A 9,425-nucleotide genomic window follows, 5' to 3' on the forward strand; every position below is an offset into this window, starting at 1 on the left:
AGAGCTTATCCCTTTTCTGGGCTCTCTGTGTGGAATGCCCAATGAATCCACTCTGATTATCACAGGAAAAAAGAATATACATTTTCTCCCAATACAGATGCACTCGTACCACACTGTTCCTTCAAAGCCCACCAACAAAAGGATGGTCCATTATTTGTCTCTGTACATTCTTCCTCTCCTTTTAAAGGATCTTCTATCATATTTGTTGCCGGGGTCGAGGTGAAGAACTGCCTCTTTGTTTGTTTTGTTTCAGGGGAAAGTTTTCTGAGTAGAGATTTTATTCCTAGGAGCTTTTCTGCCACTAAAGGACCTGCAAAGGCTCCCTTCGTGTTGTGGTTGGGTTCTAGTGACCTCTAATGGACAACTTTTAACAGCAAGTCAAGCCCATAAAACGAATAGCTGCCAGCTTCTGCTGAATTATCAGAGTTTCTAGCTGTTCTTGTTTCAACAGGGAATATATGGTATTTTGGATGTGGCTTTAAGGTTTTATTGTCATGATTTTTGGATGGTCACATTACTTATGTGTGTGTATTTATTGTGTGTATGTAGATTGCGTGTATCTGACTTGGTCTCCATCTTTTCTTATCCAGCTGGGGTTGGGGTCCTAACCCAGTGCCTGCTGGAGACAGGAGTATGGATTGAAAGCAACCTAGCTTAAGGCACAATCTAGATAAGATGGAACTGATGTTGAACTGGAAGCTATGGCAGAGATCACATTGGCCCTTTTGATTGAGAGGTTGTGCCTGCTGTGCAGTACCAGAATTCATTGCTTAGTTTCCCCTCAAACCCACAGCTGTGTTTAGATGACCAATTAGCTGGTGTGGCCAGGAAGGCTTTTCTTAGAGAGATTTGTCTTTCAGCCTTTTCTGACACTTTGCAGTTCCCGCTCCCACCATCAGTGCCTTTAGCACTTTGGGGATTACACACTACAGTGCTGTCTCTGTGCAACTGGAAGTAGAAAGTGATGCAAAATACAGCTGCCCCACTTGGTGAGCAGAGTAACTTTCTGGGCCATCATGACACCATCTGGACTGGCTTTCTGTTGGCTTATGAGTAGAACTTAGGGGGTTGCTTTTGACCTAAAGTCCTAAATGACTTGAGACCTCCCTACCTGAGAGGCCTTTCCTCCTACGCCATATTGCAGCAGCTGCTCAGCGGAGGCCCTCCCTGGGTATATACAGGAGGGAGCTGCTCGGAGGATGTTCTCCTGAAGTGCCCCTTGACATTGGAATTTACTCACCTCCCTGGCTGATCTTGATGATGAGCCTTGCAAAGTGCCATGTTTTTCTCCAGGCAATTGGGGAAGGTCGGAGCGTAAAAGAGATGGGGGGGGGGGGGGCGCAGAATGGGGTAGTGGCCAGTCTGATTTATATATGATTTGAGTAGGACTGGATTTTGTTAGTGAGGCCAATGGGGCTTTCCTGTATTCTCTAATTCCATATGTGATTATAAGGAGCGGTGGGGCTCTTAGAGCGCTAGGGAAAGGTGTTTTATTTTTTTTTGTTTGTTTTAAAAATGGAAGTAAATGAGTACATTTTAAACGATGCCGAGAGATCTTCCGTGTAACAGCGCTTGTAGCCCAAGGAAGGGAACTCATTTGGCAGCCTACTCAGTAGTGCACTTTGACGGTGTTTGTGTCCATGGCCCCTTTGCCGGCAAGTCATCTCTCTTCCTATGTCCTGTTGTCACTCTTTAGAAGCAAGTAACCCTTACTGATAGCTTCACGATCAGCTGGGGGTATTTAGTCCCTGCCCCTCTTTCCCTTTGTGCTTTTTCATTTGCCTCTTCAAGCTTACGGTTGGATTCAAATGGCTCATAGTGTTGCCAGGTGTCCTGTTTTCGACTGGAACGCCCAGGAGAAAAGGGACCCTGGCAGCTCCGGTCATCACTACTGACTAGATCATTAAAAGTTCAGTGGGCGGCACAGCGGGGCTAAGGCAGGCTCCCTGCCTGCCCTGGCTCTGTTCAGTTCCTGGAAGCAGCAACATGTCCACGGTGGCCCCAAGGTGTAGGGGCCAGGGAGGCTCCATGCGCTAGCCCCACCCCGAGCTCCAGCTCTGCAGCTCCCATTGGCTGGGAACTGCAGGGGCGGTGCCTCCAGACATGGGCAGCACACACTGCAGAGAGCCACCTGGCTGCCCCTGCGCCTAGGAGTTGGACATGTCGGCCGCTTACGGCAGCAGCATGGCAGACAGGGAGCTTGTCTTCTCCCCGCTGTGCTGCCGACCGGAAGCCGCCTGAGCTAAGCACAGCTTGGGTGGAGCCTGCACCCACACCCCAGACCCCTGCCCTAGGTCAGAAGCCCCTCACACACCCAACCTCCCTCCCAGAGCCTGCACCCCCTCGCACACTCCAAACTCCTCGGCCTCCTCCTTCACCCCAAACCCATCATCGCTGGCCCCACTTCAGAACCCACACCCTCAACCAGAACCTTCACCCCCTCCTACACCCCAACCCCCTGGCCCAGCCTGGATCCTGCTCCTGCACCCTGAACCCCTCATTTATGGTCCCACCCCAGAGCCCAACCCCCTGCCCCAGCACAGTGAAAGTGAGCGAGGGTGGGGGGAGAGTGAGCGACAGAGGTGGGGGGGGGGCCTGGAGTGAGTGGGGGCAGGACTCAGAGAAGGGGTGGGGCCTTGGGGCAGGGGTGTTCAGTTTTATGCAATTAGAAAGTTGGCAGCCCTCCTGTTGTGGGGAAGCTGTGCTGAGCCAATGTGCGTCTTCACTGATACGCAGATGAGTGACTTTGCTTCCAAGTTAGAACCCCCCGGCAGTGAGAGCCCACCTGGCACCTCAGCTTGTCTGTAATGTTTCAAATGGAATCCTGTGGTTCTGGACATTACCTTTCAATTACCTTTAAAAGGTGGCAAATTCCCGGAGATACTTTTCACATAACACATACTTCGACCATGGAACTCACTGGCATGGGAAGTCATCAAGGCCAAGAAATTAGCTAGATTCATTCGGAGCAGGCTTTTCTATGGACACCAAGACTATCCAGAGTTATAATGAATGATGAAAATGTTGGAAGGGATATTCAAGCCCATGCTTCAGGGATAATCTCTAACTGGAGACCAGGATGAAACCTAATGTGGGGGGAGGGGCAGATTATCCCACATCTGCCTACTGTGGGGTTCTTATACCTTCCTCTGAAACATCTGATGATGGCTGCTGTCACAGACAGGATACTGGACTAGATGGACTCAGAGTCAACTCTGTGGCAATTTCTGTGTTGCTATTGTTTGCCAAGGACATGTATGTCTGTCTTTACTCTCTCCCCATGACTTCTCGAGGTGCCTCCCAGCCCTACATTTCTGTGACTTTTTAATGAGTCTATCTAACACCCTCAGCCAGGTCCACAGGAAATGGAAGGTCAATTGATCCGTGACACAATTTAAGACTTCCAGTTCCAGAAGAATAAGCTGCTGACAGGATAAACAGCAGCTGTCTTGTTCTAAGCAGGAACTCCTGTTTGCTCATTTGTATGCTTCCCCTTCTGTGTGCGGCCGGAGGTGTAGGTGGGTATTTTATCTGAGGTACAATCGCTGCCTGTATTGACTCTCAGATCCCCACCAGGTATCCTGTGTTGTCTCCTTTAATAGGCTGGAAGCGTTCTGTGAAATTGATACATTCTGGAAATTCAAAGAGCAACAAAATGTACTAAAGGGTATAAGAATTGACTTGAAGGAAGATTAAAAGAATTAAATATGTAGGGGCTAGATCAAACAATTCCTTTGGGGCCGATATGGTAATCGCCAGCAAGATCTGAAGGAGGTACATAGCAAGGAGGGAGAGCAATTGTTCTGGGTGGGATGAGTGGATATAACTTTGAGTGATGGAATGGGGCTGAGTTAAGAGAAATTGAGCCTGAATATGAGGAAGAGATTAGCAGTTTGTTAGACTGTGGCTTAGTCTCAAGGGCTGAGACTGCAGAATAAATTTTAGGGAGCAATTCATCAGCCGTTGTGGGGCAGGAGAAGGAAGGAGCTAGATGACTTGTGGGTTCTTTCCCACAAAGCTCTCTGGCTTGTTGGAAAGGTATCCCCCATGTTCCAACTATAACCTCACAATACATAGCCCAGAGGGAGACTACATATGAAATTAACACACAGGTGAGGAGAGTTGGTGAATTGTTAGGGATGGAGGGTGTCAAGGCTAATTCCCCACTCTGGCAATTCGAGTGCAGAAGGTGAGGGCCCGCAAGGATTCTAAAAATTAATACTGGGCACTCCAGGCTTGTATTAAACTCCCAAGGTTACAGCTTTTCTCTGACCTTGGGTGGTGGCAGCATCTACCCATCCAAGTGCAGAACCCCTTGGAGAGCCCAGGAAGGCCCACTTGGGAATCCCTTCCTGTGGGGTACCTTCAAGCCCTTTCACACACACCCTCCAGGAAAGAGCTGAGAAAGGGGGTGGGGGAGGGGGTATGAAATCAGCTGTTGCCACCAGCTAGTAAACAACATGTACACAAACCTCTTAAGACACAAAAATTTAATTTTGTTCTTAAAAAAAAAAGTAAATTTTATTAATAAAAAAAGAGAAACAAAAAATACATCTGGGAACTCAGGCTATTACTAGATTTTTAAAAGAGCAACCACAAGGATTAAGCACCAAGAATAGCTTTCTTGAGGTCCAGCTTAAAGGATGCAAGCAAAACAAAAGCATTGGGATTAGCACAGAGGAATCCACAAGCCATAAAGAAATAAGAGATAAACCTAATCGCGTCGTCCTAGACATTTCCTGATCTACTTACATATCTGGGCTTTTAAATGAGTCGTTTCTAGGTATGATACTGATGATTTTTTTTCATACCTGGCCCAAGCTTCTTACAGCATAGCTGCTGCCCTTCCCCAGGAGAACAGACAGACAAGGAGAGTCTTTTCTCAATTTTTAAAAGTTCTAGCCTTCCCATTGGCTCTTTTGGCCACTTCCTTTTTACCTAGCATAACAGTGAAACTTTTTAACCCTTTACAGGTAGAGCAATTAGAGGATAGCTTCTAAGAGGGATTTTATAACTATTGGCTGACTGAGTGTCCATAAAAGGGAGCTACACCCCTCTTCATTTATCACACAGGGCCACACAAAAGTAGGTTAATACTAGCCTTTTCCTCCTTTTAATTGCAAGGATTCTATTTTCTCCTGACCAACTCTCTCAAGACATAGTTGGAGATTTCTACCACTTTGATTTCAGCACCTCTTCACATTCCTATTTATTCTTCAAAGGTGAATTCAAACCAGTCAGATCTGCCTGGGCTAAATGGCTAACATGTCTGCAGATGTCATTTTAACTATGGAAAATAATCGGCCTATTGACACTCGGGTGTGCATGATAGGGCGAGTGTGTGCAAATCTGCCTACAAGCAGATTGTGATAGCATCAGCTGAGCAATGTCAGTTGTGATCAGCAGGGTGCCTGGATGGACGAACTCCAGGGGAAACCCAGATGTTGCAGGAAGTAATACTGATGATTCAGTAGGTGTCTCTTTCCCATCTGAGTCAGCAGTGACTCAGTGCCCTGACGTGGTTCTTGGAACTGTTGTGAATTTAGGGTAAGTCTTCTCTGCAGAGTTAGCACAGGCACAGCGTCTCCACTGCTATGCTCTAGCTCAGAGGTTCCCAAATTATGGGGCACACCCCCCATGGAGGAATGTTTGGGGGGGGGAGTGCGGCTGGGGCCCAGGCTAGCCCCCACCAGGGGTGGGGAGGGAGCACCACCCAGTTCTGCTCCTGGCCTCGGCCCTAGCTGCTAACCCCATGCCCGGGGCCTCAGCTGCCAGCCTCGACCCCCTGGCAAGGCGGTGCTCTCAGCCCCGGCTGTGACCCCAGCCTCTGCCCCCTTACCCCTGTCCGCATTTCCCCCCTCCCAGAGCCGCTGCTCTGCTCCTGGCCCTTACTCGGGGGTGGGGAGAGCATGAAGTAAAACATTTGTGGACTGCTGCCCTAGGTTTGTCAGGCCTCTGGCTGCATTCACAATGGTGCTGGGATAGATTTCTAGCAGGATATCCCCTTAATGGTGCATGAAACAGGGTGTGACAATCAGGATCCAGACACCCCCAGGGGCTGGGTTCAGGCCAGGGGAGGGGTGCCGTGGCGAGTTGGGCCCAGGGGAGGGATGCCGCAGCAGGTCCAGGCATCCTGGCCGGACCTGGCTGTGGCAGGCTGGGCTAGGTTGGGGCTGGGGAAGGGGTGTGTGGCTGGATCCTGAACCCAGGAACCGGCTGGGTTCCCTGAGTGCCTGCACGGCGCTAAATAAACCGCTGCACAGCTTACAGGGAACTTAGATTATGAGATGTGTATACAGGCTATGGTTATGAACCCATGTGTTTGTGTGTAAAGAGAACTGTGCTCATAAACTTCAGTTCCACCTCACAGCAGGACAGAGAGGAAGAGGCACCGCCCAAGCCGGGTATATATACAAAAGCAGACTCAAATAAGGATCCATTGTACAACCCAGGAAAACACCACAATGGGCTATTAAAGTTAATGGAAAGACATTGAGAAAACTGAGGATTTCCCCACTTTGAATCTGTGGCTATTCTATGAAATAAACCTTTTGTTTGTTTTGTTACCGCCAAGCAAGTATCTGCTGCACAAACTGTGAGGAGTGTGGGTGTGAGGAACTGATAACTGGGGGTCTGGTTTCACACATTCAGGGGTGACAAATCAGAGGGGATAGTCCAAGTGTCTGGTAGGTAAAAACTCGGGGCAACTGAATTTGGGGAGACTTGGGACTGGAAGGGCTGTTAGTGTTAGCCTACAAGGAGTAACTAGGCTTCTGGAAGCCAGGATGAGACCTTGTGTTTGTGGGCAGGCTACTGGTATCAGGGACCTGAGCCATAGCACCCCAAGATTACAGGGCAGGAGGTGACAAAACCCCTCGCTGATCTGGGTAATCCCCAGAATGTCACAGTGGGCCACTCTATGAATTCAAGTGCACTGTGTTGTGGAAGAACTTGTCTGTCCTTCCTGGGCTCCTGTGTGGAAGTGTTCTTATGGGTCCTACTGATATTACACCAGCTTTGCCAGAAGGCTGGTATCCGTCTCTAACTGGCAGCACAAGAGAGAAATTTCTTTAATGGCATCGCTGTTTAAAAGCTGTGGGATTAAAACACAGTGCAGAAGAAGGGAGGAGTTAGACAAGAAAGTACAGCCCTGGAGAAATTGTGGGATAAGATTGGAAAACTGGCAGTGCCTTGGCTTGATTAGCCTGCATTCTCATTGCAAAATAGGTGGGTTGCCAGCCCATGCTGAAGCAAAACCCAGGCGCAAGCTCTACCTTCAGCTGGGCTTGCTAGCCTGGGTTAGGTTTTCCTTTGGAAGTGTGGTCAGGAGTAATATGGGGGCTATATTGCAGCATTCCATGTCTGCAATGAAGACATACCCTTGGTGGTGCTCTCTTGCAGAAGAAACATAAAACTGAGCTCCAGTTCACTTGTATGCGTTAAAATTCCCAGGTAACTTTCCCCAAAAATAAAGGTGCTAACTTTGTTGTCAAATCAATATTCCAATTCCATTTTTGCCTACCTAAAATTTGTGCTGTGGTTCATTGGATAGGGCACCCGCCCTCCCTGCCTATCCTAAACTGTAGCGTAGCTTTACTGTGCAGTATTAAACCACAGTGCCCTTCCAGCCCAAAATTGGCTACACTTGACTACTGTGTGTGTCATTCTGACATGAAGGCAGCTACATCCTGCAGTGGTGGATGAATGATCCCTATAAAGTGTGTGTGTGTGTCTGTAAAGCACTTTGGATGAAAGGGTTTGGACAAACAGGGTATTCTTTTGCCTTCCCTTACGTTTTCATCTTTGTGACATGCTATTTAACAACTTTGCTGACTGTAGTTCTGCCTCACACCTTGTTGAGTCAGGTGTTTTGAACACAAATTTGGGAGTGTCAGTGCTTTTCTGTTAATTGCTTTTTATAGTTTTTGTCCTTTCTGAATTTTTTTATGGCACAGCCACAAAAGGAAAGGCTACATTTGAAGCTAAAGCTCCAGCAATTGAATTGGTAGCAAAAACCAACAAAACATTTTGGCCAAATTCCAACCTACTCATTGGTGCTGACATGACAGCAAAGGTTTCTTCAGAGATGTATGTTGGTGTGGTTTTAAGGCAGGGAAGTTTAATTAAAAGGAGAGAGAATGGTGCACAGTGTCCAGAAATTATCAAAAATCCAACAACCCAACTCTGGTTTCTGATTACTTTACGATCTATAACAAAAAGACAGCCCAGAGACTTGAAGATGCTTAGGATTCTTGCCATCCATTTTTTAAAAAATGTCTTATAACCTTATGTGTAGGATCCTCAGCTGGTGTAAACTGATGTAGTTCCATTGACTTCAGTAGAATTTGTCAGTTTGCACCAGCAGAGGATATGGCCATGTATCCCTGGATATGGAATGAGAGCCCAGCCCAAGGCAATAAGTAGTTATGGACATGATGGGAGAGCTCCAAGGAGAAAAGAGGGTGCTGCAGGAAGTGGTGTGGGTGGCTTGGTAAGTGGGACTCCTCTTTTTGGTTCATCATTGGTCCCAATTCCCAACCAAGGTCTTGGTGGCAGGGGGTGCCATCTTCTGGATGAAATGTAAAACTGAGGTACTAACCACTTGGAATTATTAAAGATCCCAGGGCACATTTTGTTAGAATAGGACTATTTACTTCTGTTCTGGCCAAATCCAATGTGGGTAATTACATTATGTCCCACTAAAATTCCCCTTGTGGTTTGTTGGTTTCAAAATTCATCTTCACTTCCTGTCCTAAGGATATTGGGTAGCATTCTATGCTTTTTATCACAGAGCCAGGTGTAATGATTCCTGCATTATGAATAGTTGGAAGCATGCTTTGGAATCCATCAGTTAGAAATGTGCTATCAAAATGTAAATTATGTCCCTGCTTGTCAAGAAATGCCTGACCTTCAAAGACTTTCCTGCCACAATACTAAGTGAGGGGACAAGGAGGTTAAGAGAACATGACAAAAGAAATACTTTTCTTTTCATTTCACTTATAGAACTCATTACTGCAAGGAATTATTGAAGTAAATCTAAGCACTTAGAAAAGAGTTAAGGAAGGCTTGGGTGCTGTTTTGCCTGTTAACAATAACACATAGTTAACATTCCACCAGCTTTTGTCCTAATGGAGCAGAGCATTTGCTTTGTGTTGCAGTGTCACTTCACAAACATTACATTGCCGGTCACTGTGCATTCCACCTCCTTTGTTGAGATAGCTGAACTTCCAGCTTAACAAAATTCAAAAAACATGATGTATGTAAAGAATACAATTGTGCCAGGAGCTACCGTGGTCAGAATAATAACAAGAGCTATTAATCTTCATTATTGAGGGCATAAGCTGATCACCAACTATGATCAGGAGGAATTTTCTTCCTGATCAATGGTATATAAGAATGCAAAACTTTGACAAGGTGTACTGCAG

The sequence above is a fragment of the Lepidochelys kempii genome, chromosome 1 (genome assembly GCF_965140265.1).
Source record: "Lepidochelys kempii isolate rLepKem1 chromosome 1, rLepKem1.hap2, whole genome shotgun sequence".
Lineage (NCBI taxonomy): Eukaryota > Metazoa > Chordata > Testudines > Cheloniidae > Lepidochelys > Lepidochelys kempii.